Source organism: Amblyomma maculatum, chromosome 7 (assembly GCF_055883805.1).
Source record: "Amblyomma maculatum isolate TAMU_Amacu chromosome 7, ASM5588380v1, whole genome shotgun sequence".
NCBI lineage: Eukaryota > Metazoa > Arthropoda > Arachnida > Ixodida > Ixodidae > Amblyomma > Amblyomma maculatum.
In genome coordinates, this window is record NC_139350.1 from 106013480 (window position 1) to 106038821 (window position 25342).

The 25342-nt window shown below is 47.4% G+C and overlaps 1 pseudogene across 1 annotated transcript in view; it reads left to right on the top strand.

The window, feature by feature from the left end:
* The window catches only part of LOC146184259 (uncharacterized), a 164928-nt pseudogene that overhangs the window by 116257 nt on the left and 23329 nt on the right, over window positions 1-25342 (top strand). Inside the window, exons 7-9 of the transcript XR_014708843.1 lie at window positions 339-483; window positions 4764-4994; window positions 23238-23439. The product of XR_014708843.1 is annotated as an uncharacterized LOC146184259 (transcript). The remainder of the gene's footprint in view (window positions 1-338; window positions 484-4763; window positions 4995-23237; window positions 23440-25342) is intronic.

Below are 25342 nucleotides of genomic sequence, written 5' to 3' on the forward strand. Positions count from 1 at the left end.
TGCGCGTCTCTGCATAGCTGCAAAGCTCAACTCCGTAGTGGGTGCAGTCACTCTCACGTGCTTTTGTCGTCACTTGAGGCCACGCTTCAGATCGGCAGGGCTCGACCGCAACTCCTCGTCGTCATTCGCCACGAGCTTCGCGTTATTTTGCACTCTCGCTCATCCTGGCTATAAAAAAAAAACAACAAAAAAACAATTACCCAACTTGGCAGTAAATCCGCTTAGTGGTGCGCCACTGGAACACCACAGTTTCGTGAATGTTCGCGGCCTCGCATGCGTTGGACATCGGTCCTGGCGCGTGTGACTGCGGTGTGCTAAGCGCCGATCGTGTGGTGCAGGTCCCGGCAAGGTCGGCGTGGAATACACCGCAGTGGCGCGCAAGTACCACCATGCGGTGCTCACACCGATTCCGCGCATCACGAGCTCTCCGTGCGTCATGGCCGACTCCTACCACCCGCCGCCTCGCCACTTCAAGCACAAAAGGTGGGTCTCATCCATTTGGGTGCTCGAAAGAGAACAGTGCACCTCTTCAGAGTCTTCGCGTCTGACGTTCTATGCGAATGTTTGTGGGGACGGCTACTTATGACCAGCCAAATCCAAAGCAACTCAAATCATTCGCCTAGTACTGGAGTGTTGGAAATGCACTGGTTCTATGTACTGCCGGACATTGCCAACAACCTCCCTGTATTAGGCACATGACTTGCGTTGCTTGGGCACGTTGAGCGCCTGCTCTGCTCGCAGCGTTCCTGACAGTCGACGCGTCAGCTACAGAGATAGAGTTTTGTCAGACCGTTGCACTCGAAGCTGGTATATATGTTTTCCGAAAGTGGCATTCCTGATGAAAGCCCGTAATGAAGAGCAGTGCACGTTTATAAATTCTGTTTTTTCCAAACATGCGGCCAGGATTTAAAGTAACCGCGATGGCTGTGCATTCAAGTCTTCGGGGTCCTAACTCCGCAGCGAGGCTAATTCGCCGGATATATTTTGAAAAAGAAAATCCAACAATGACAAACACATTAACGCGCATTAACCTTCATTCTTTTCTGAACGACTCGAATACTCAGGGCCTCAAAACTGTGCTAGATTGTGCAGAAATTGCGCACATCATTGTGGAGGACACGAAACAAGGAACAGGGAGAAATATTTTCGACAGAAAAGAAGAAGGTTTATTCTGGTGTATAAAGACCCTGTTTTTACAGTAGAGTGACAAATTTATCACTAGAGTAATTGCAACAAAAGACATGGCTCTGAAACTCGCTAGCAATGTTATATATAGTTTGGGTGCAGCTTCCATTGGAGCTACATTTACGTTTTGTGCATTATAGTTTACTTCTTCGCTTAAATTTAGCGCCTCGGTTTCTTTCTCTTGATATGTTACTAGATGCAAAGTCATGATTTCATTTACACTGTAAAAATTAGAACGTTACACAAAAACATGAGCTCCAAAAAGGCCGTTTTGTGAAAATTTCTGCTAAAACCTGTTAACCCTCCTGTCTTTTCGCTCGCCGTGATGAATAAAAAGGACGAAAAAGCATTTTCAGTGTCTCGAATAATGAAACTTAATAGATATATGTATTTTCCTAAAGTCGTAAAAGTGCTTGATCAGAAGGGTGCAAGAAAATTGTTAGTTTCAATGAAACTTAAGGCTCTACCCCACCTTAATGCGAGAATTTATTATTTAGAGCGAAACCATAACAAGTTCGCTTTACTTGTTTTAAAATGATCAAAAAAGCATAAATTAATAAACAAAATAGCGCGCTTCTGTCGTGTCCACTTTTGCCGCACAGCGCTGAAGTGCCCCAAATGCAGAAAAGCTGCAACGCCACTGGACGTTGTACCGTTGACCTGTCCTGTGCCTCTCGGTGATAACAAAAATATCCACTGTAGTCTCCAACCTATCAGTCCCGCAGCATCAGATGATGATTGTCTGTGGTTCATTTCCACGTGCAAAAAGAGGCCGACAAGAGTTGAAATAAGCCGTGTTTATATTTAGTAGAGGTGCGCTCACTATCGCGATGAATAGAAATGCGAACAGCGGAGTGCTTGTAAAAAGGTCCAGCTCAGGCTGTCCACCATCAGAGATTGAGATCGGGTTTGCGATAATTCTGCTTCTATAAGTTTTGCATTCGTTCTCATTTTGCGTCACTGGAGGGCACATTCGTTCTTTCAAAGAATGGTGTCCTGCGCAGCGCGGTTTCGCTGGAGGCAGTGGCGGCGGCCCACGTAGGGGAAGCGAGCTCAATGACGGAACCAAATGCTTCGAGCTAAGAGTGGTCGCTTCGCATACGCAGACCATAGCCGCTGCCTCCAGTGAAACCGCGCTGCGCAGGACGCCATCCTTGGAAAGAATGAATCCAGTGGCACGAGAGAACGAATGTAAAACAGAAGCGGAACTATCGCAAACCGGAAGGGCGCGTCAATCTCTGATGGTGACAGGCAGATCGCCTCCAGATAGCTGGACCTTTTTCCACGCGCTCATATTTCGCATTTCTTCCCATCGCAATAATGCATCTTCGAAATCGAATACGAATAGCGCAGTTTCAAGGCTTAAGCACCGAATCAAATAGTGAGGACTGAATAGTGAGGACTGAATCGAGTGCATACTGCAGAACTTTATACGAATTTTCACTAGTCTTGCGAATATTCGTATAAAACCACTAATCGTGTGAAACAGTGAAGCGCGGGTGCTCTACCTGACAGGCGTCAAGCTGCAGCGGCATCCTCAAATAGTCTAAAGTATAGCGAACTCTAAATCTGGCACGCATGGAGCGAATTTTTCGCCGAGGAATTTAGTCCGCGCGTGAAACTCATGAGACCGTGTCGCCGATCTTGCGTTTATCGCGCCCTCTTCTGGCACCCGGGATGCTGCAGGTTTAGGCCGATTCACACGAGGAACCATCGGTCCGTGGATCGCGTATTATGTGTTCACACGTCACTACTATGTGAGGCAAGCTGTAGGCCAGGTCCTGACCCATTCAGGATGATGCGCACTATAATTGTGCTCTTGCATGCAGGTCGCCCCGGCGCACTGCAATAGATAATTGTGCTCGCCACCTATTCAGGGTTCGAGAGGCGCGTGAAAGTACAATCATCTATTATAGCCCTGTTTACATGGACTCGACAACGGAGGGTCGAGGTGGGGAGTTGAGTGAATAGACTTGACCCTACCGGGTTTACATGAACCCGAACCGACGAACGCAGAACCGGCTCTGGACGAGCGGAGCGGCGCTTACGGCAGCACCTCGCATCGAGGCGAAGAATTAGCAGACAGCACCCGATTCCTGTTTCTCCCCCCGGCCATCTCTATACTTTGTTTCACAAGATGTTTTCAGCACTGCGAAAGGCAGAAGCATCCCGGTCCAATCAGGATCACGCGCACTAGAATACGCCTCTCGCCCCCAAATTTGCGGCGGTGACAGCAGGAGCACAATTTTCTATTATAGTGCTCAGGGGGAAATGAAAGATTCTAGGAGGCTTTGTCAGCGGCGATAGGCACTTAAGACCACAATTGCAAGGGCTCCTCTCTGCCTTTCGCAGTGCTGCAGATATCTTGTGAAGTATAGCGTTTTCTGTACTGTTCTCATCTCCCACTGTGTCCTGACTCAACCCGACAGCGTTCACATGCTTCCTACAGCGGGTCGAGTCCAGTCAACCCAACCCCTGCGCGGGAGTTGACTGCACTCGACCCGTCGACTTTTACATGAACCCGGTAATCGGTTTTTTACCCGATTACTCAACTCGACCCGCTCCTGTGGGGTCCATGTAAACCTCGCTATAGTGCGCATCATCCTGACTGGGCCAAGGAGTCTTTCACAGTGCTGCAAACAGCTTTTGCGACTGAGTATAGTAGCTTTTGTCCGCGTGTACCTCAGACTTCACTGACCCCCTCTGTTCAGCAACACCCCCCCCCCCCCCCCCCCCATTCCCCCGCACACCTGTCCCGAACAATCAACTATAGTTAATTTCACAAGCCGTTTGTAGCACTGCGAAAGGCAGGAGCGCCTATACTTCGTCTCACAACATGTTTGCAGCACTGCGAAAAGCAGGGGAGTGCTGGTCCATTCAGGATAATGGGCACTATAGCAGGTAATTGTGCTCCTAAGTGCCTCTCGCCTCTGCGCACTACAATAGATAATTGTGCTTTTACTGTCGGGGCTACGAATTCGGCAAAAAGGTGAAAAAAGCAAGGAAGGAGGGGAGGCGGGAGGAGAAAAAGAGGGTGGAAGGCAGGGATGTTAACCAGAAAGAATGAATTCTGGTTGGCTACCCTGTACTGGGGAAGGGGAATGGGGGATTAAAGGGGGAGGGTACAGAGGGAGAGGAGCTGAGAAAGTCAGTCTGTCAGTCGGGCTAGTCTCTCTTAAAAAGCTTAAAAAGCGAAGTGCCTTGTAGGCTTTGAGCACAGATGACTTTTGTAGCCAATGTCCCAAGATCTTCCCTTCTGTTAAGGGGTGAGCTTCCAGACGATCCAATGCAGTACACAGCTTATATCGTTCAGTTGCAAGAACAGGACAATCACAAAGGAGGGGCTCAATCGTTTCATCAACGCCACATCGTTCACAAGCAGGGCTGTCAGCCATCCCAGTCAGGAAGGCGTATTTGTTTGAGTGGAAAAAAGCAAGGTGCTTCTTCGGCTTTGCTGTATCTTTCCAGTGTGGGCTTGTTTCTAAGAAAACATGGTGGCAGAGTTTTAAGAGGACGCACGAACAGTGAGCGTCCTTGCCTTCCTGCGACCATGGTGGAAGTTGCTTTTTCTTGCGCAGCGATCAAACCCTGCACTCAATGGGCAGCGGCTCCTCTGCGGACCGTGGCACGATCCTGGGCCGGGTCCAAGACCTCGGACGGAGCGCACGATCTGCTCTGCTGCGCGCCTTCAGCACCGAGCGCATCTACCGGCCGCAGAAGACCGAGACGGCTGCCAGGGACGGGCCGGTAGGCTTCAAGGCTCGCATGAGTCTGCGCAAGCGGCGCCAGGCCAACGCGGCCCCCGACAGGTGCGTCCACGAAAGGTGGCCATCGAAGCCCGCTTTCACTCACTTTGGGGGATGGCGTGTAAGACAGATGCGAGTTAATTGTATTCTGGCCGTAATTGGGAAGAGGATAACGATAAAGCGATTAATGTAATTCGAAGGGAAGAGAAGGCGACCGTAACAGGGGTCAGCGAGGATGCAAGCGGGCAGACTAGACTAGATATAGCGCCACATCTGGCAGATGACAGAGTTAATTGGGCGGGTTGATGGCAGTGTTAATTCTAGCGCCTCTTAGTGCGGGCTTCTTCAACATTTGTTGGTTCTTGTGTGCCGCTGACTGCTATCGTTTCGGTGCTCTTATGGCGCGAGAGAGCATCTCCTAATTATGAATCACGCAAGTGTCCTCTTTTATGCGCAGCTTTCCTTGGCATTCCCTTAGTGTCCCATGTTCGCCGCTAGTTGCGAACACAATGTAATTGAATACGTATATATTAAGCCTATATTTTTTGGAAAAGAAAGCTGCAGCTACTGTTGAGGTTGTGTGCTAAAGAGCATTATAAATGACCGACATTTCCTACTGGCTGCAAAATCTGCACCATAAAATGCTCCCTGCGCTCAACCAACTGATATGGTGGCCATCAAAATCAACGGGATGTGCCGAAAATTCGCAATTCACGCGGCGATTTTGCGCGTTCAGCGCCACACTGCGCGTGGTGGCAGCTTCTTAAACTAGAAGCTTTTTTCGGGATTTCCTCTTCTTGTTAGGGGAGTAAGATTTTTTTTCTTCTTTTTTTTTTTTTTTTTTTTTTTTTTTTTTTTTTTTTTTTTTTTGCCGATTTACTACAGAAGCGCTGAACAGTGCAACGAAAGATTCAGGTTTGCGGAAAAAGCCGTCCGCCAGTCAGATTTGTCTACCAACTGTGCCCTATAATATACGGTTGCAAAGCACACAAATTTTATTGTGCTTTTGAGGTGCAATACGTACTTTCGCTTCAAAACTGGCCTAGTCAAGCGAATTTCGCCGTGCGCGCGCCGGATGACCTTGATACCACGGAGAAGTGATACCACGTGACTCGCTACAGCTGCTCCTGCCGCCGCTCGACACGCAGTTCTCGTTGCCGCATGGGTGATAGAAAATGGGAGCGAGTCCGCTGGTCCCAGTGCTGCCGAATCGTGGGAAATACCCCATTTTGTGGGAAAGGCAAGCTGGCAAGGGAAAAAGGGAATTTTTTTTCAACCCATTTAAAGTGCGGGAAATTTCTCCTGCTGCTGGAAACTGCTGTTACATATGTGTTTCCCCGGGAAAATGTGTAGAGAGACAGCGAAAACGCCACGCTGACCTTTTTTGGGGGAGCAGAATTTTGGCCCGTCTTCACTTTTCTGCCTGACCTTGGTTGATTTCACTTTTAGGAAGGTCGGAACGGACAGCTTATTTTCTTCTAATCAGGTGTGTGACATCCTTTCACGTACACACTGATTCCGGGAACGCATTCAGGTACATTCCGAACAACTTTCCGTGGCTCTGCAGCCAAGGCCAGAGAGGAGTTTTGTCCCTGTGCCGTCTACACAATAAGTCCTCGGTACAGGGGTGCAGAGGGAAGAAAGGGGTAATTCAGTTGGAGGAAAGGCGCGTGGTCGCTAGAGACATTGAGTTTCTATATAATATATATTTAGAGACTCTATGGCTTGTGTCAGCCTGCGCAGAAAGCTTCAAGAGGGAGCCATGAATATCCCCTTGATCAACATTATGCGTGGGATTTATATTTTACATTTTTGCGCTACTTTTCCAAATGAATTTGATTGAATGTGCTCATTCTGAAATTATTCTTTCGAAAAGGTATTTCGGGGGGGGGGGGGGGGGGGGGGGGGAAGGGAAATTTTCTGTTGACGCCTGAGAAAATCCAGCTCACCAATGTGGCAACACTGGCTGGTCCGTCTATGTCAAAGATGTCATCGCGGGCCATGCGTCGAAAGCATAACGCTTAATGTAGTCTGACCCTCGTGCGGATAATCGCTGGTTGAGACGAGATACTGCTCGCGCCAAGCGGGAGCCTGAAACGGGTGAAGAACGGGAGCAACTACGTATAACAAAGTAACTAACAAACCTTGCATAACCGTACATAGCCTAGTTACGCCGCGGTCTTATTTTTTTTTTTTTCTGTTGATATTATCTCTCAAAACTATTACGCGTGGGTTATCACAGTGTCGTCTCCGTTCCATGGAGAGTGATAACAACAGTAGACATTTTTTTCACCGAGTGTGGGCTTGTCAATGACCATTTTTCCAAGTATTTGACCCAAGGAGAGCCGAGCACCGCGCCGGGCAAGTCTTATACCGGTTAAATCACCGGTGGGTACCCGACGGCACGTGTCGAGTGCGCGGGAAATGTTCTGACCACTACGCCACAGTTTGGCCACTCCAGTGACTCGAGTACCCACCGGTTTCTTCAAACAGCTACAGCCTATTTCCCTGTAGCCTGGTTCCCAGCATTCACGGCTTGAGAAAGGAACTCGCACTTCAAATCCCGCTACTGTGAGCTATCCCGGTGTGCCTCGCGGCTATATTTAGGTTTTCGACCCACTTTTAAAGATATGAAGTCACTGATTCTAACTGGGCTCGGCAGCAAACAGTCGCGTTGGACGCGACTATTCCGGGAATACTGCGAGCTCCTTCACGAATATTTCGGAGCACGTCAACTGCCCGGCGCTTTAAAAATTAGCCAGCTAGCAGCCTGTTAGTCTGTGGGGTACTTCCGCTTTAATAAATCAAACGAAAGCGGACAGCTTATACTGCCATTCCCACCTTTTAACGGAGAACCTTGATGTTACACTATATCGGTGTTTTTTATTTTTTTTATTTTTCTTTGAAGGTTCAAAATTTTAAAAAGTAACTGATTTTAGATTTATTTTCTCCCTGCGGCTATATTGCTGGCTTAGGCGGACACCAGGTAAGAGGAAAAAATGCTTCAGTCAGTTCGCTAGTGAAATAAATACGTTAATTAACTTTTTAACTTTACTTTAAGGGGTCTGTTATATTTATTTGCAGGATCGCGTTCATCCCGCAAATGGTCGCGAATAGCCAAGAAAAAGTTATTACAAATTTTGGCACGTGTTACAAGGTCCACAGCCAATGCACGCTTTGAGGTCGGATTGGTAGCGAAATGACTGGGCGCATTGGGTATTGACGCAGCGGGTAAGGCCCATCTATCTCTCAGTACACGCGCTCTGTAACGTTGATCGCGTGATTCCGCCTATCATCGTTACTTTTGTGGGTCTTTGGAACGCGCGGTACAATTCCTTTTAAGGAAATTATTTTTCTTGGCTGCGCTATTTAGAGGACGCGCTCTAATTGCAAGAACGTACCCCTAAATTGAAAGTTTAAAAGTTAATTTACTTGTTTATTTAATTAGCGAACAAATTGAAGCAGTTGCCCCTTATCTGGTGTCCACCGCAGCCCTCAGTATAGCCCCAGGGCTACCCATGTCTTAAAATCTTGGACCTTCTAAAAAAAAAAAAAAAAAAAAAAACCGTTAGCATTAACCTCCAGCAAAGAGGATATGAAACGTCAATATGCGCTTTACTGCTCGTGTATTTATCACTTCCATAGTTTTCACCTGTTCAGTTAGCACACACATAAGTGTGAACAAAAGGGGGGGGGGGGGGGGAGAGTCTGCCCCCATACTTTTACTCTGTTGAACCTGTGCCGTCGTTTTTAAAACTGCAGTGTTATGTCCACGCACGCTTTTCGATGGCACTGGCGGGGCCGAGGGCCCTTGATGTTGTGTTCCAAGAAGTGCTTATACTTTCCACCTTTACCTCCGGAAAGCCGGGTGTGAGAAGCGCGATGTTTCATTTTCAATTCTCCATCAATGACGAGGTTTGTTTATGTATACGCTGCAATTCCATCACATCAGAATAAATGTTTTGTAACCATTCCCCATCTTTGATCTTCGTTTTGGCCGTAGGGGCTTTTGCGGGAGAGATATGTGAGGGGGGGGGGGGGGGGGGGGGGGCATTGCGGTGAAACTTGCCCCTCCCCCCCCATCATGCAGAATCCTGCGCACACACTGCTTTATGTAAAAGACCATGCTGCTTTCATATAAACCCCCATTTGTTCTCAATCCGTACAAGCGTGTCTTGCATGATCTAGTCTGTATGCACGCCTTGCTAGTGACCCAATGATCGTCAGTTCAGTTTAGTCGTTCAGTCGTGTCCGACTCTTCGTGACCCTATGGACCATGTCACGCCACGCTTTCCGGTCTCTCACTATCTTCCTAACATCACATAACTTCATCTGCAGTGCCTCGAGGATGCCATCTAACCAACGCGTTCGCTGCCTACCCCTTCTCCGGCAACCCTCAACCTTTCTCAACATCAGATCTTTCTCCAGCGACTCCTCTCTTCTCATCAGATGACCAAAGTAGCTGAGCTTTAACTTTAAAATTTGACCCTCCAATGAGCAGTCAGGGTTTATGGTCGACAATATCGACTGATTTGATCTTCTGGCAGTCCAAGGAACTCTCAAGAGTCTTCGCCAGCACCACAATTCAAACGCGTCAATTCTTCGGCGGTCAGCCTTTTTCACAGTCCAACTCTCGCATCCATACATCACAACTGGAAAGACCATAGCACGAGTTATACGGATCTTGGTTGGCAGACTAATGTCTCTGCTCTTTACTAGGCGGTCAAGGCTAACCATTGCTCTCTTTCCCAGAAGCAGGCGTCTCCTAATTTCATGGCTGCAGTCTCCTTCCGAGGTAATCTTGGAGCCCAAGAACAGAAAATCTGTCACAGCTTCCACTTCTTGTCCATTGATGCTCCAGGACTTGAGAGGGCAAGACGCCATGATCTTTGTCTTTTTAATGTTCAGTTTAAACCCAAACTTCTCACTCTCTTCTTGTACGCGGATCAGAAGTCTCTTGAGTTCCACTTCACTTTCTGCCATTAAAGTGGTATCATCCGCATATCTAAGGTTGTTGATACGTTTTCCAGCAATCTTCACTCCAGCTGAAGACCCGTCCAGACCGGCCTTCCTCATGATGCACTCTGCATATAGGTTAAATAGGCAGGGCGACAGTATGCAGCCTTGCCTCACTCCTTTCTCGAGGTTCCTGAGGAGACAAATGAGGTGAATTGGAACTCCCATCTCTTGGAGAGCTTGCCACAATCTGCTGTGATCTACGCAGTCAAACGCTTTCGCATAATCAATAAAGCAGAAGTAGATGGGTTTCTGGAACTCTCTTGCTTTTTCCATGATCCAGCGAAGGTTAGCAATTTGGTCTCTAGTTCCTCTGCCCTTGCGAAACCCAGCTTGCACGTCCGGAAGCTCCCGATCCACATACTGCTGCAGCCTACCTTGGAGGATTTTCAACATCACCTTGCTAGCATGCGAAATAAGCGCGATCGTGCGGTAGTTGGAACAATCTTTGGCACTGCCTTTCTTTGGAATGGGGATGTAAACTGACCTCCTCCAATCCTGTGGCCACTGCAGGGTTGTCCAAATCTTCTGACATAATGTATGCAGAATGTTAACAGCGTCATGGTTGAGGTTTTGAAGCAACTCAGCTGGAATACCATCAATTCCGCTAGCTTTGTTCTTAGCAAGGCTGGCTAAGGCCCATTCAACTTCACTCTTCAGGATGCCCGGCTCAAGGTCAGTAATCACAACCGTCTTATGTTGGGTTTGCACATTCGGGTCCTTCTTGTACAGTTCTTCTGTGTATTCCTGCCACCTCTTCTTTATCTCTGAGGCTTCAGTGAGGTCCTTGCCTTGTTTGTCCTTTATCACGCCCAGCTTAGCACAGAAGCTTCCTTTGATATCTTTGATTGTCTTATACAGAGCTCCAGTGTTCCTTAATTGGCTGTTGTCCTCAACTGCTTGGCACTGTATGTTCAGGAAGGCATTCTTATCTCTCCTTGCTATTTTCTGAAAATCCGCATTGAGAACCTTGTATCTTTCTCTTTCCCCCATAACTTTTGCCATCCTCCTTTCCTCAGCTATTTGCAAAGCCTCTTCAGATAACCAGTTTGCTTTCTTGCATTTCTTTTGCTTTGGAACTACATTAGTAGCAACTTCTTGTATTATATCACGAACATCAGTCCACATCTCTTCGGGCTCTCTGTCTTCCAGATCTAATTCTTGAAATCGATTCCTCACTTCCACAGCATACTCTAATGGAATTTGATCCAGATCATACCTGAAAGTCCTTCTAGTTTTCTGCGTTTTCCTCAATCGAAGCTTAATTTTGGTAACAAGAAGCTGATGATCGTAGGAGTCATTAATTTATCGAGATTTTTCAAGTAAATCGATCACTTTGTAAAGTTAAATTATCGATACATGCAGGCGGCCTTTAATTTGCATTGCTTGGCATGCTCGAATGCCTTTCATTCCGCGTGTTATGTTACGTTTCACGTGAGTGCTTTGGGGTGTTCCGTACGGAGTGATCTGGCTGTGACGTCATGACCTTTTCGATCAATAGGACTTTCGCCCACGGCCAACGATGTCAACGCCGGCGTTTGTGCAACACGGGGCCTCATCACAGCATCACGCAACAAAGCTCGTGTGTAAAGTGATGGTAGGAACTTACAATATAGCTGTTCTCTCGCGCGCGTACATTGAATGAATGTTCAGTTATCTCTTCCCGAGGTAACGTTGGGAAAATAGCGACGACAACTTTGCAATAAAACTTTCTTGAAAGTGATGATGGCAGTAAATATTGAAAAAAGAAAGTAACCCAATACTGCTGTATTATTATTTTTTTTTTTGCAATTCATTAAATTTTTAGTTGCTGTAATGGATCACTGTAATCAGTACACTTCAGATGGAGTAGTTCTGCTGCTTATTTCTGTAAACATAGAATACTGATGTTTTTCTCTTTTTTTTTAATGGTCTTTCCGCTGGGTAACGCTTAATGAGGTTTCTTCTGGTTACCGTTTCTTTATGTGTTGCGATCATTACTATAGTAAATCATGATTTTCCGTGAAGGAGTCCAGCCCCCTGACTGAGCATAGTTAATGGTGGTCATCGTTACCGCCAACAGTTGAGCGCGTTCTTTTCGGTACTCTCGTGAGGTCGAGGAGACCTTCGCCGCTATCGAAGCAGCACAAGCGCCAGATGAAAGACTATATGCGGAGTGTATGAGCTGCATGGTAGTACATGAGAAAGACGCACGCGCTCGTAGTAACATTGATAAAGCTTTACTTACTCCTGTGTGGTATCAGTGCTGGAATATTTTGTAGTGGAAAGCAGATCTTATCGTCCTCTAAACTGTAGCCAAACACTAGAGGGTGACAAGAGCAGCATTTATCAGAAATTGGTAACCAGTACTCGATTGTACTTTACCAACTATACTTAGCGGCAGATGTCGATCGAAGTGAGTGCAGGTTCAGTCAAAGTGTCATTACATCAGCTTATGTGTTTGGCGTCCTGGCTGTCTGGTGATGCGCCCACAAACCTCCTCATGGAGCTAACGTCGTAAACAGAGGCATGAAGTCACCTGCCGCTGCCCGCGCCTCAGCAATTCGGAAAATGGGATAGGAAAGCACGGGCATTTGTCGGCACAGGTCATCAACATTGTTGAGCTCGCCGGCTTCTCGAGGAGCCCAGGGGCCAGAATGTCGGAGGCAATTTTGGCTGGTTTGGCTCTTTATGTCGCTTCACGATCAACTCAAAGCAAAAGCGGTTCTCAGCAGATTAATCAGGGTTAGGTTTATTGACAAAAATTAGGGAGGCTGAACTCTTCTGAACCTAGATACGGAACGAAGGCTGTTGTCTTGGTTACCCTTGTTGTTAAGCTGCCATGTCAAAGGTCAAGGTTTGTCGGGGTAATTGGTCAACACAAGTCAGGGCCAAGGCCGTTGGGGAAATTGGTCAGCGCAATATTAAGCGGCCTGCTTAACTTTTCTGGCTTCAGACAAATTGTCGCACCCGAGCACCTTGGCGTAACCTCGCCTAATAAAATTCTTGCTTAAAAAAAAAAAAAAGATAGAGCGTCTTGCCATCTGACCCACCCGATGACCATGGCAAAACCAGGCTTAATAGACCTCTCGCTCCAAAAAGAAGTAGTAAGCCTTTCGCTTTCCGCTCTGCCATATGCAGTCGGAAACAGAAATGCTTGAAGGAATATAACTTTTACACAGCCGCCGACCCTTCAAGCTCATCCGTGCATGCATGTCTGGCGCCGCGAAGTCTCTTCTCCGCGTTAGGCCCAACGTAAGCCTAGTTGTAATACTGAGCCTTCTTTTTAAGACATACTTTAGTGGGGGATTTGGTATCTTTTCTCGCCTCGTTCAGCTCTCCCGCTCCAGCTTCGCGGCGTTGTCAAAACGCGGCACAACAGCGCCCGTATGAATGGAAGCGCCTCAAGTTGAGGTCTACAAAAAACAGTTTCAAAATATCTGTTGCTTCAATGGAGAAATGCAACGGCAGGTAGCTTGGACGTTGTGCCTCATAGACTGCGTGTCTTGTGTCCGTGTACTCTCATCCTTTTATTGCAAAACTCCCTGAAGGCATAAAAATAAACTGAAATCTCACAGAAAGCCCGCGCCTCAACCAGAGGTTATATCAGGCAAAACCAATTGCAAATGAAAGGGGCAGAATTAAAAAAAAAAAAAAGCTACATTTCCACGCTTCGCCTCTCACCCTCTCTCCCTGTGTTAACCCTCGCCTTATCCCCGTAACTCGCAGTGTTCACTTTGCTTCTACTCGTCCGTTATATGTGGAGAAGGCAACCGCATCCTCTTTCGCTATAAAATGATGAGTTGGCACTTTACTGTAGCGCGCACAGGTTGCCGGCTCGATGTTCCAGAAGCTGCTTAGTGGTGGCTTATTCGGAACTAAGCGGCTCCTCCTCCCACGATCGAAACTGAGAACTGCCTAGCCGAGTATATATATATATATATATATTATTATTATTTTTTTGAGCCGTGGAGCTGCATGTTTTCAGGCTTCAGCTAGTGGGGGCCTCTTGGGACGGACAGTCAAAGAATGAAGCCATAGCAAGAAGAGGAAAAAAAGCCCTCGCCAACTGAAACAGCATTACAGGCGGGAAGTTTGCTTCCGCTTCGCCAAAGATCCGTTGCGCGCTCCCCCTCCCCTCCTCCCCCGCATTTCAAGGGTCGGAACATTTCGGAGGCCATGGTCGGAGGAACGAAGCAGAGACTTTAGGTTCTTTGAATGGTGGGGCGTAGTGTAGGGGAATGTGAACCCTATAACTGTCTCCTAGAATCAGTTAGGGACCACCGCAACAGGGCTGTGCAGGAGGGGGGAGGGGGGGGGGGAGATGAAAGAGGAGTTGAGGAGTGGAGGGTCGGTGGAGAGGGAGGGGAGTGGGCGTTAGGCAAACAGGGGGGGGGGGGGGTGCTTTAAGCAGAGGAGACGCGCCCGCCCAGTTTTTAGAGGCGGGGGCGAAGGTTAACCGCTTCCAGGAAGACTAGCCTGAGGGCGGCCGTTTGTTTGACTGGCGCACAGCTCGGATAGAGCACATCACTAAAGGATGCGGAAGGAAGTCCATGGTGTCGATAGCCGATTTTCAAGGCGGCTCGATGCTCATCGAGGGCAGGACGCTCGCACAATAAGTGTTCCAGAGTTAAGCAGAAAGTCAACGAGTGACCAAAACCGCAGTCGCATAGCGGGTGGGGGAGGGAACTATCTTGGTGTTCACGTCGCGCTCTCCCCCACCCCTCTGCCAACTCTCCCTGGCTTGATGACCGCATGCCAGCGGCTTCGCGGTCACCGCTAGACTTCGTTTACACGGGAGGATATTTTTGCAGGTCCTTCCTCGCAATCACGGGACACAAGCATGACGTAGTGTAGTAGAATCGACGTCACTTCTATGTATCCTGCCGGTGTCTTTTTTTTTTTTTTTTCTTTCCACAGGTGAGGAGTGAGAGGGGGATGCAACGTCTTTCTAAAGGCCAACTCAGACGGCGCGGTTCATACGAATGGGGACACGGCCGGTCTCTATGGAGAGCGCGCTTCTATTCTTTCGCGCTCTCCGTAGAAACCAGCCGTAGTGAGGGCTTGGAGGCGCACTTGGCGCTCGGCGAGTTCTCGCTGTCCTGTCCTTACTAAGCACGCTTGCTTCTTCCCCCCCCCCCCCCCCCTAGCAATGAGTTATGGATGGGCAGTGGAGGAAGCGCTAGAGATTTGTCTGCTCCTGTGCGCAGCGCGTTAGACCACTGGGTCAATAAGCAGCTTACGCCTGTTACGTGAAACAACTCCAGAGTCGGAAAATTGTCCCTTTATAAGCTAAGCATTGTCTTTTATAATTTCACAGCTTAATTCGAAACGTCAAGGTTTACGCGCCCTTTAGAAGATGCTCTTAGTCTTGACCGTTATTTCTTTTCCGCCACTACAGAACTGCATGCGTGTGGGTGCGCGTGTGTGCAAGTAACTCATGAGCAGGTATACTGCAGGCTGAATATATTTGCAGCCCCGCATACGGTCAGTATGCTTGCACGTACGTTTTCACAATGAAGAAAGCAAACGCACAAACCCTGCGCGCTGCGAAGAGGCACACTGATGACTCCCAGCGTAGCTTCGCATACGAGCCAGCCCCGCCAAACCAGCAGTAGAAAAAGAACAAGAGTAAACGATTGCGAACGCACAGAATCGGCGCTAACTCTACATTCCTGCCCATCGCGCCTTTTGACGGCGCAGCGTGCCTCTCACAAGGAAAAAAAATGCGAGAGCACTGCAGAATCTGCAGTGGAGAAATGCGAAATCCTGAACCTTGCTGCTGCACACGGTACATCGCGTGCCCCTTGTATAGCTTTCGCTATCAAGGGCTGGTGCCGCACAGTGGAAATTTTCTTTCCTTATCCCGACCGCCGGCTCCATCGAAACGACGAGGCGTCCGTGTACTGTGCGATATCAGTGCACGTTAAAGATCACCAGGTGGCCAAAATTACTCCGCAGCCCTCCACTACGGAGCCCCGTGCTCTCCGCTTTCACTCCACTTTCCTTCTTTTACGGCGCGGTTCAGGTGTCCACAGAACGTGTGACAGTACTGTGCATTTCCCTTCCTGACAGCCAATTATTATTATTATTATTATTATTATTATTATTATTATTATTATTATTATTATTATTATTATTATTATTATTATTATTATTATTATTATTATTATTATTATTATTATTATTATTGACATGCGTTTGCTGCAGTGCTCCTGCAGATGTGAGATTGGACGGTACACCGTCGCGCCTGTCGCGTGGCGTTCCTTGGCGCGCGTCCGTTCTTGGTGTAGGTGGGATTGGCGCTACAGCGCAGCTCGTCGTCGCGCCCCCTACGTTTCCATGGAGACGGCACGAACGCTAGACAAGGAGAGCACATCTCGCGGAATCTCGCAAACAGATCTCGCGCACGTGAAGTTTTGACCATGAGCTAAGAAAGGTTTTCGCTTCAAAAAACACGAAGCACATGTATGTGACGTATAAGCTACGTCACCTGTGTTACCCCGTTGTGGTGGTGCAGTGGTTATAGGCCGCTCGACTACTGCGCCCAAGGATGCAGGATCGAATCCCGGCCGCGGCGCGCCACCGAGGAGTAAGGCGCCCGTGCGTCTCTCTTAGCCTGAGTCGCTTTGGGACATTAAACCTCACAAACCAAACGAATTACCTATGTGTGACGTGAGTGTGCACGCAGGACCTGCAAAAACACTCCCCGTTTAACTTCCATCGTGGCTAGCGTTCGAACGGCGCTTAATTATTAAGGCGAAAACTTTTGTATAGGCTCATGGAACCAAATCCCGTGTGCAAGATTTCTGCGCGGGATCTGTCATATTCCGCAGGACATGTTCTTGGCTAGCATTCGTGTCACTGCAATCACTCCCACCTTCTTCCCAATTCCCTTACAGCGCGGTTAAGGTGTCGTGCGGCCAGGCGTATATTGGACTGAGGGGCGGATGTAAGTACTTGCCAAATCACAGCCTGGCTTTGCAAAGGACGCCGTTTTTCTTTTCGATGTAAGCACTGTTAAGATTAGTCTTGCTGTGAGCCCGTTTGATAACACGACTGTATTGTTTAGGCATCGTTATCAGTTCATTCGGAAGGTTTCCGAAGCGTGCCGTATCTGTGAGAATAAACACACGTTCATTCCATCAGTTGTCCTGCATGAAAAAAAAAAAAAAAAAGATATTTCTAAATTGGAAGCGTCCTGCTAATATATTTTGTTTTCTTGTTTTGTACACACCTTTCTTTCCAGAATTATGTAGCGTTCTTTTTTATGGCTATATATATATATACACTCGGGTCAGTCGCTTGAGATGTCCGTCTTTTTTTTTTTTTCCCTTCGTCCGTTAGCGCTGTTATCTAACCGGATTTTGATCTAGTTTGTGCAGCTAGGAAGAGTTGGATTTGAAAACAAAAAACCCGAAGGTCTTTGTTTGCAACGAACGTGAGGCGAACATTTTTTGCTTAGCGTTCTGTTCATTGTAGTGCGATCGTTTAATTCCTCGTTTTTAAGGAGGGAATTAGACGTTTTCGGGAGCACTGTTGCGAAGAAAAAATACTTCCGTCTGATCTTCGCAGTGACAGCCCTTTCCGGCATCATCCATACTATATACACATTTGTGTAGTGCACGTGTGTGCCTGAAGGGGCAGATTCCTTTCTGAAACGTACCTGGAGTCTGGGTCGTCATTTTTACGGTAGATCCTGTATTTGCTCTCGATAGAAAAGTGCGCACATGTTGTTCCTGCGAACCGGCAGCCTTCTGACCAAAGTTTTGAGAAAAAAAAAAAAAAAAAAACTTGTCTTGGTGGTTGCGATCATCCTTGGCGATCATGGCGACGCAGGTCGTGCGAGGAACAAAGGCCGCAGTATAAGTAAGGAAGCGGATGAATGTGATAGGAAACGTTCTTTTAAGCTAACACATATACTCTGTAACGGTGGAGTATAAGAGGGCGGCTGTTCTCTCAACATTTGTCCAGGGAAGACAGGTCTACGTCTAAGCGCTACCTTTTCAACTATTAATTTCCATGATTAGCAGCGATTTAAGACAATCACTCAACAATGCACAATGTTCATATGACGCTATTGCATCAATTTTTAACTGTACAGACCTCCTTCATGTTTGCAAACAATACGATCGAGGTGGCACTGCTCTCGTCAGCGATCCCACGCTAGGCAAAAAGCACGACCGCGGCCGCAGCACTGTGGCCAAGCTTGTCAAGGCAGTGTTATTGTGATTTGTAGGCGCCTTCTTGGCAGACGAAATGACCACGTGATAGTATTTCGTAAGCCTCAGCGGTGAGGACAGAAGCGATACATTGAAAAACTATACGTGCACGGCTTGCAGCGTACGGACTCGCACGCCGTACCGATGGAGATTGGGTTCAAGGCGCACAAGAGAAGTGTTGCTGCCAGCCGGGGAAAATGAGCGACGTTGACATCTATTTGCTGTTTTTCTCCCAGAAAATTAATCGCGGAACGCATCGAAAATTACAAAGCTTCGGATGCTCACAACTATACTTTGAGTCGAGTACGCTGACGGTGATTTTCCTCGCTCATAAATAGCGCGCGCAAACCGCGTACGAAGTAGTCCGCTCGAAGCATCATTGCATTATCGCATGATTCTTCACACCGAGCGGCAAATGAGCGTTCTTGGTAAGCACGAAGCACCTCGCTAGCGTCGAGCGGCTGTATGGTTAAAATGATTTAGGTCAGCATGGCAATATTAGCCTTGACGTACCGCGCGGATTTGCGTATCGTTTCGTTATTCGTTGAAATCACAACGCTGCACGTCCGTTATATTTGCTCTGTTCGTGGGCGGCTGCTGTCGTTAATGGCAGCAATTTTATCCCGTGTAGTCACGCTGTTAGCTTGCATTACAATTACGAGCTGCAGCTGCCACTGTGGTTCCGTGGGTTCCGGTAAAAACGTCACAGGAAAAAATGGCCCCGGATAAAACCTCTCCAAACAGATGCAATCAAACGTACTGCAAAGTCGAGCTTTCCCCTTGCCTGGTGCTTGGCTTATCAGCGATGAATTGCGCTCATTGTAATCGACTCTTACTGTTTTTATCTTACATCTGTGTTCATGGTTTTAGCTTGCACATTATTTATATTTTGAACCCCGCCGTTTTTTGTTTGTTTCTTCCACGTTCTTTAGTTCTGTTTACTAAAGGCGTAGTCTGAGTCTCCTCGTGTCTAGCCGCAGTAATGTATGCTACAGTGCTTCTTTCTACCCGTCCGCTTGAAATTTGCAAAACATGGTACTGATGGCGTGCGTTCGCAAAAAAAAAAAAAAAAAAAAGAACCATTATGGCGCCGAAATTTGTGCGGTCGAGGACAAGCATGTCTCTCGAATGTGCGATATTAGCCGAGTGATTAGACCTATATTAAAGAGCGATATTTTCCATCTTGAAAACTGGGAACTATGCACTGCATAATACTCGCTGGATGTTATATAGTGGTGGTTTTTTTTTTCGCAATGCTTTTTCGCCAAGCCTTCTCCAGTTCCTGTAAACGTGTAAAGTACCCAAAGGACCCAAAGGACCTAGCGCCCAAACAATGGTTGCATCTATTTAAAAAAAAAAAAAAAAGGCGTCCAATAAGATGTTCAATTTTTCGCGAAGTGAGTTCCGGCCAGATTTTCAGTCAATTTCTTGGTGACATTTTTCCTAGGGGCCGCTTCCTGAGGGGACCTTTCTGGACGTTTTTTTTTCTGGGGCCGTATATTTCAGGGACCTGTTTTGGGGGGCTGTATCATCTGGGGATCTCTTTTTTGGGGCCATTACGGCGGCCCAGTTCGGTTTCGGCCACTGTTGCCGCGTTTATGTAGGATAAACCACACAACTCGCAATCAGCCGCTGTGAATACAAATAAAAGCGCTCGGCATAAATAAAAAATGCAGCTTCAATCCAAATCTGTAGCTGTCAACATGAAGTGGGAATCTTCATCAGGAAGTAGATTAAAATAATTTGACGTGAACGCGGCGAAGATTAGCCATACAACATATAGCTATATCACGGATCGAGGAGCACAACACAGATCTCTCGCGTAGCAGCTCCACTGCGCATACATTCATTTACCAAAGTGAAAAAAAAAAAAAAAAAAAAAAAAGAAAAAAAAAAACGGGCTTGAGGGACAGTTTGCATAGGTAAAACATCTATGCATGCTCCAACAAAGAAACAGGCCTACGCATTACAGCATATATATGACTGCCTCGTCTATATATGTTATCTGCGCACCCGCGCCTGCACCGGCACTAAAACAGTACCAAGATCCCATCACGCGTCGTAAAAAGGCCGACGGGGCTGGGACGGTAGGTCAACGCCGCTTGCGGCGGGGGCTAGCCAGCCACCGAATTTTTATCTATTGTAGGCCGTCATTGCACCCGCCACCGCTTAGGTGGTGGACGACGGCTGTTGTTGCGGTGCACGTCTTTCTCTCCCTCTTCTTTTTCTTTCTTCTTCTCAATTTTTTTCTTCTGTCCGCACGAGGCAGCGGAGTTGGCTACGCTACAGAGCCAGTAGCAGGCCCGTGCATTTTCTTTTCCTTCTTCCTACAGCCACAACAACATTAACAAACTCGAGTTATTCGCGACCTTTGATCCGGTAGCTCGCTCTGGCGTAAAGGTGAATAAGCTCCAGCTTAGCCGTGACGAAGTGCTTGCCGCATATTCGATGAGCAGGCTTCGGTATCCAGCCTTGACGCTTCACCGCAGCGGCCCACCACTGTTTACGACGATCATTGTCGGCAAGAAACCTGTGCAAGCTTACTAAACTTCCTCTTGTGTGCCTTTCAGCACATGCCATAGCGACGCGATTAGTCGGCATGGTGCTCTGCATTTCCCGGCAGCAGCAAGCCATCGCGCAATCAGGGTAGGCCATGGAGCGGTAGGCAAAGCGACTGAAGCAACTGAAGCGTTGTTTTGCCCAACATTCTAATGGTTTTGCCTACCACGTGAAGATAACTAACGACGGCAGCGCCACCGCATCTTCGTCTTGAGTTATTTTCATGCGTGATTTGTGCTTGCCGCGGTTGAAGATTTTATTCTCGGGCGCCTGTTGTCACGATATTAAAAAAAAAGAAAAAAAAAAAACACTCATACCTTTCTTGGCAGGGGAGTTTGTCAAACCCGACGTTTACCCTACGGAATGAGATCATGATGCTCTAGGAGCTAATTTGCGACAAGTCAGCGGTTGGCATGTTATTTCTAAAAAAAAAAAAAAAAAAAAAAAAAGAACACCCAGGGACAGCAAGCAATTCTTTTTTTTTTTTTCTTTCTCGGATTTCTTTCTTTACCCTATATAGAGTTCTTGCAAAATGAGACAGGAGGCTGGCTGCTCGCTAGCGCCTCCTTCTTCATTACGCAGCCGCCTCCTCACTGAGGTATACTGAGGGTCTGAGGCGCCATACACTTTGATGCTTTGATTGGAAAACGTCGGAATGAACATCAAAATCCGCATGTCAGCCCGCGGGATAGTGCTTACTCGTCGCACAATTTGTCACGAAGTCGCAAAACTCGACTGAAGAGTTAAACAACGGCAGAACACTCACTTTTCATTTTTAGCGCCATTTGCTCCCGAAAAGTTTCTTCGTTTCGAAAAACGGTAATTTTGACTCGTTTTTTTTTTCTTTTTTTTTTTTTTTTCAATAGTATGCGAGGCAATCTCTATGGCGATAGTGTACTACATGAATCACTGTGCGGAATTCACTTACACCAACAGTTTCCTTTTGGGCCACTGAGCGATGGCTTTGACGTAGTGTTCTAGATCACGTACCTTGACGAGTAACGAAGAGAACAGATATAATCGTTGCTTATTTATTTTTGGGATTTATCTTCAGGGCAGGCCTGCGTATACGTATAAGCAGTCGTGCGAACCTAACTGAATAAAGCAGCGATAAAGACAACAGTTTTTGTACGTCTTATAACAGCGACGGCAATTTTTCGGCGGCTGTAATACTGAGACCGAAACTGATCGCCACAAGTTTTTATTGCTCTCTTGCGTGTGTCTCATGTTCGGTAATATGCAACGGATCATTCCCCCGATTGGTGTCACTATTCTTTCCATTCTTTTTACGCCACAACTAATGCTTTTCAAATGGTTCTTGTCGAACCTGTCGTGAACTGCATTGATCTTGTCGTGAACCACCAGTGTGATAAGAAGGCGTATTTACCAAGGTATTTGCAATCTCCGGCTAGCGTTACTGTTACTATACCTATATAGTGTTAGGATGGTTCGAATAAAATAAGGCTTGCGCTCATGCGCGAGAGGTGGCGGCACCAGCGACGCACACAGTGCACAATTGCACAGTGGTTGGTTGGTTGGTTGGTTCATAGGAAGGGAAAGGCGCAGTATCTGTCACACTTGCTCTGTGGACACCTGAACCGCACCGTAAGGGAAGGGAGGAAGGTGGGAGTGAAAGTGGATAGAGAGAAAGGGGGGCCGTAGTGGAGGGCTACGGAGTAATTTCGACCACCTGGGGATCTTTAACGTGCGCTGACAGTGCGCAGTGAAAACAATTGACCATATTATACTCGGATGCAATGGTATCCATCCGGAAGTTGATGCAGGCGCAATCACTGTTCCTGAAGCTCTGGGGTTTAGAGATAACAGTGGCCGGGTGAATAAACCGGCGGTGGAAACTAGCAAAAAACGACTGGAAGATTGGTGGCTTAAAAACAGAGAAGTGACATAATGTTAGTAATGTAAGAACAAAAATTTAATAAATAGAATGATGGTTTAGTTAACCATTCTAAATCAATAATTAAAATATAGAGAGAAAAATGAGCATGACAGCTACTGCTACCACCCCGTTTCAAAGGGGACGCTCCTATAGTCCATCCATCCATCCATCCACAGTAACGGCCGCGTCGGTTAGATAGCGCGAGAAGCGGCGGGCGGGGAGAGCATGCAGAAAGGGTGCTTAAAACCACGGTCCGAAAGACCGAGTCAAACACAACGCAAAAGAACGCGAAATCTAAGTCGTAACAATAGTAACAACCGTGAGAGTAACTCTACCTCCGGCAAGCACTACCAGCAAGTGACAGCGGTGATTCATTTTGAGTTTCACTCGAAGAGGCCGTTTTCACTTGCTACTTTTCAGTTTCCTTTCTTTTCTTTTTTTTTTTTTTTTTTTTTTTTTTGAAGGCGTCTGTTCGGGACATTAAAGCTTTATTTTGTCGCCAACTCTGCATGTCACTATGCTGTGCCAAAGTAGCCTAAGCAAAGTCGGTACTTGCAACCATGTTTTCCGTGCTCAATGTCTCCGCTGGCAAAAGTAGGTGGGCAATTAATTGACTTTTGTCTCGTGTCGCAGTTCGTGTAGCGACCCGTTGTGGACCGGCGGCCATCCGGCGCACGTGTGCGCACAGCTTTTGCAGCAGAACCTGGACGGCACCCAAGTGGTGGAGCTGCGGCGGCCGCCCGGCCGCTCCTTCGGTTTCTTCCTGGCACGGGGAAGGGTGCACGCGCACCACGGGGTCTTTGTGTCCCGCATTCCGGACGCCCGTACGCAGCAGGTAAGCGGCTTCTTTCCCCGCGTGTCTGCGAGCACTTATTTTTAATGATTTTCTTGGAGTGGCGTGGGAACTCGGATTCACGACCTTCTCTGGGACTCGAAGCCAAAACTTATCGGGCTCTAGTCCACGACCTTTTCTGGAAATCGAACTTACGACATTTACTGGAGCTCAAACCCTCTACCATACTTGAACCCACGACCTTTTTTTTTTTGCCAAGGAGTTCAAATCATTTGGACTTAACAGATGCATATGGAAATCTGAGTTCATTAGCAAGCGACTTAGCTTTGATGGGTGTTCGGTTACTTTCAGCCTAAAGCGCCATGCTGTTGAGCTCGAATAGTTGAACCTAATGGGTGAGCAACTGACAAACTTGTTTTCAACCATATGCCTACGCCGCAGTGGGTTCCAACACAGCAGGTGCAATCGAACAGCTTGACCAGAAGGAAGAGGGAAAAAATTGCCCAGAGAAGGCCGCTCTATGCTGTCTTTACTGCCCCTCTCTCTTTGCAGTCACGACACAATTGCAGTGGAATCAGCAAGTGGCAGTTTATGAATTCCTTAGGCAAGAGTAAGCAAAGTCAGTTATGTGGTAAAAATTTTGAACTATGCTCACGTTTTTTATTTATTCATCGAGAGTAGGCATAAATAGGAAATGAAGGAATGTTATCCTATAGCAGAGGAAAGTCACCCAGGCTAGCTGGTCCATCAGCTGTTATTCTTTAGGTTGTTGGTCGCTGGACATGCCTTCACCTGATTCTGTGCTTTAAGCTAGGCTGTGCACTCACGACCTCGTATGTTCCTTTCGCGCCTTGAAGAGGCTCTGCCATGAGCTGATTCTCTTCGATCTCAAGAGCGCACTCGGTGTTCTCTGCCAATTTTGACGCCTTATATATCGCCAGCTATCTTTTTCGTGCTACACTGTACATACATCAACCATTGCCTGGTACATTATAATGGTCTTCTTTTGTTTCAATTACACTTTTGGTCATGTAGGCAGCATCCTCGCCTTCATGTGCAGCTACATGAAGCTTACAGGCATTTCCCAGCCGTTTTGTCTCTTAACTTATGGGACCCAATTTCATGGCTAAGACAGCAAAACTATACCGTTTTTAAATTTGAATGTGCAAGACCAATGAAGAACCATTTGTGAAAAAGTGATGATTTTAACCATTTAATGTAAAACCCTGCCGCTTAGAACATTCAATGTATGATGCAATGTATGGGGGACACCTTGTGGACCAGTTGGAATTGAGGGGACCCCTTAAGAGTGGGGGGTAGGGGGAGATCTTGTACGGACTGCAGCTGCAGTTCTGGGAGCAGGTCACGGAATCCGGTTTGAGTCAAGGCTAAACTGGCATTTAATGAGCCACTGTGCCATGGCGGCCTGCAGAGGACTTGTAGAAGAGGCGACGCGTCAGCGCCGATAAGCATGCCCGCTCCCAACACCGCCCACACGATTTGCTCATTTGACATCCGAGGTGCACCGCATTGCAGGCCTGTTCAGCAGTGCAGTCAGAGCTCGAGTTTACTGATGCTGGTGTCAACATGCGCCATAGACACGCTTTCACTTCCGCTCTCTCACGTACGCTCTCCATTTCTGCACTCCTTTTGCGTTGCGGTCGCTTTTCGATGGAGGTGAAAAGCAAGGCGCCCGTGTGCTGTGCGCTTTCAGTGCATGTTACAGGTGGTCGAAATTTCTTGAGTCCTCCACTACAGCCTCTCTCTTAGCCTGAGTCGCTTTGGGACATTAAACCCCACAAACAAACAACACTCGATCCTTCTGCGTTTCTTTTGCTTTGAGAAACTAAAGTAGCCTTTGGACCTTCGTGCTTTTAACTCTGCAAAACTGTGCCTAGCCAGTCTAGAACTTTCAAGCGACCCTTCTTTTTTGTGGATGTGGGTT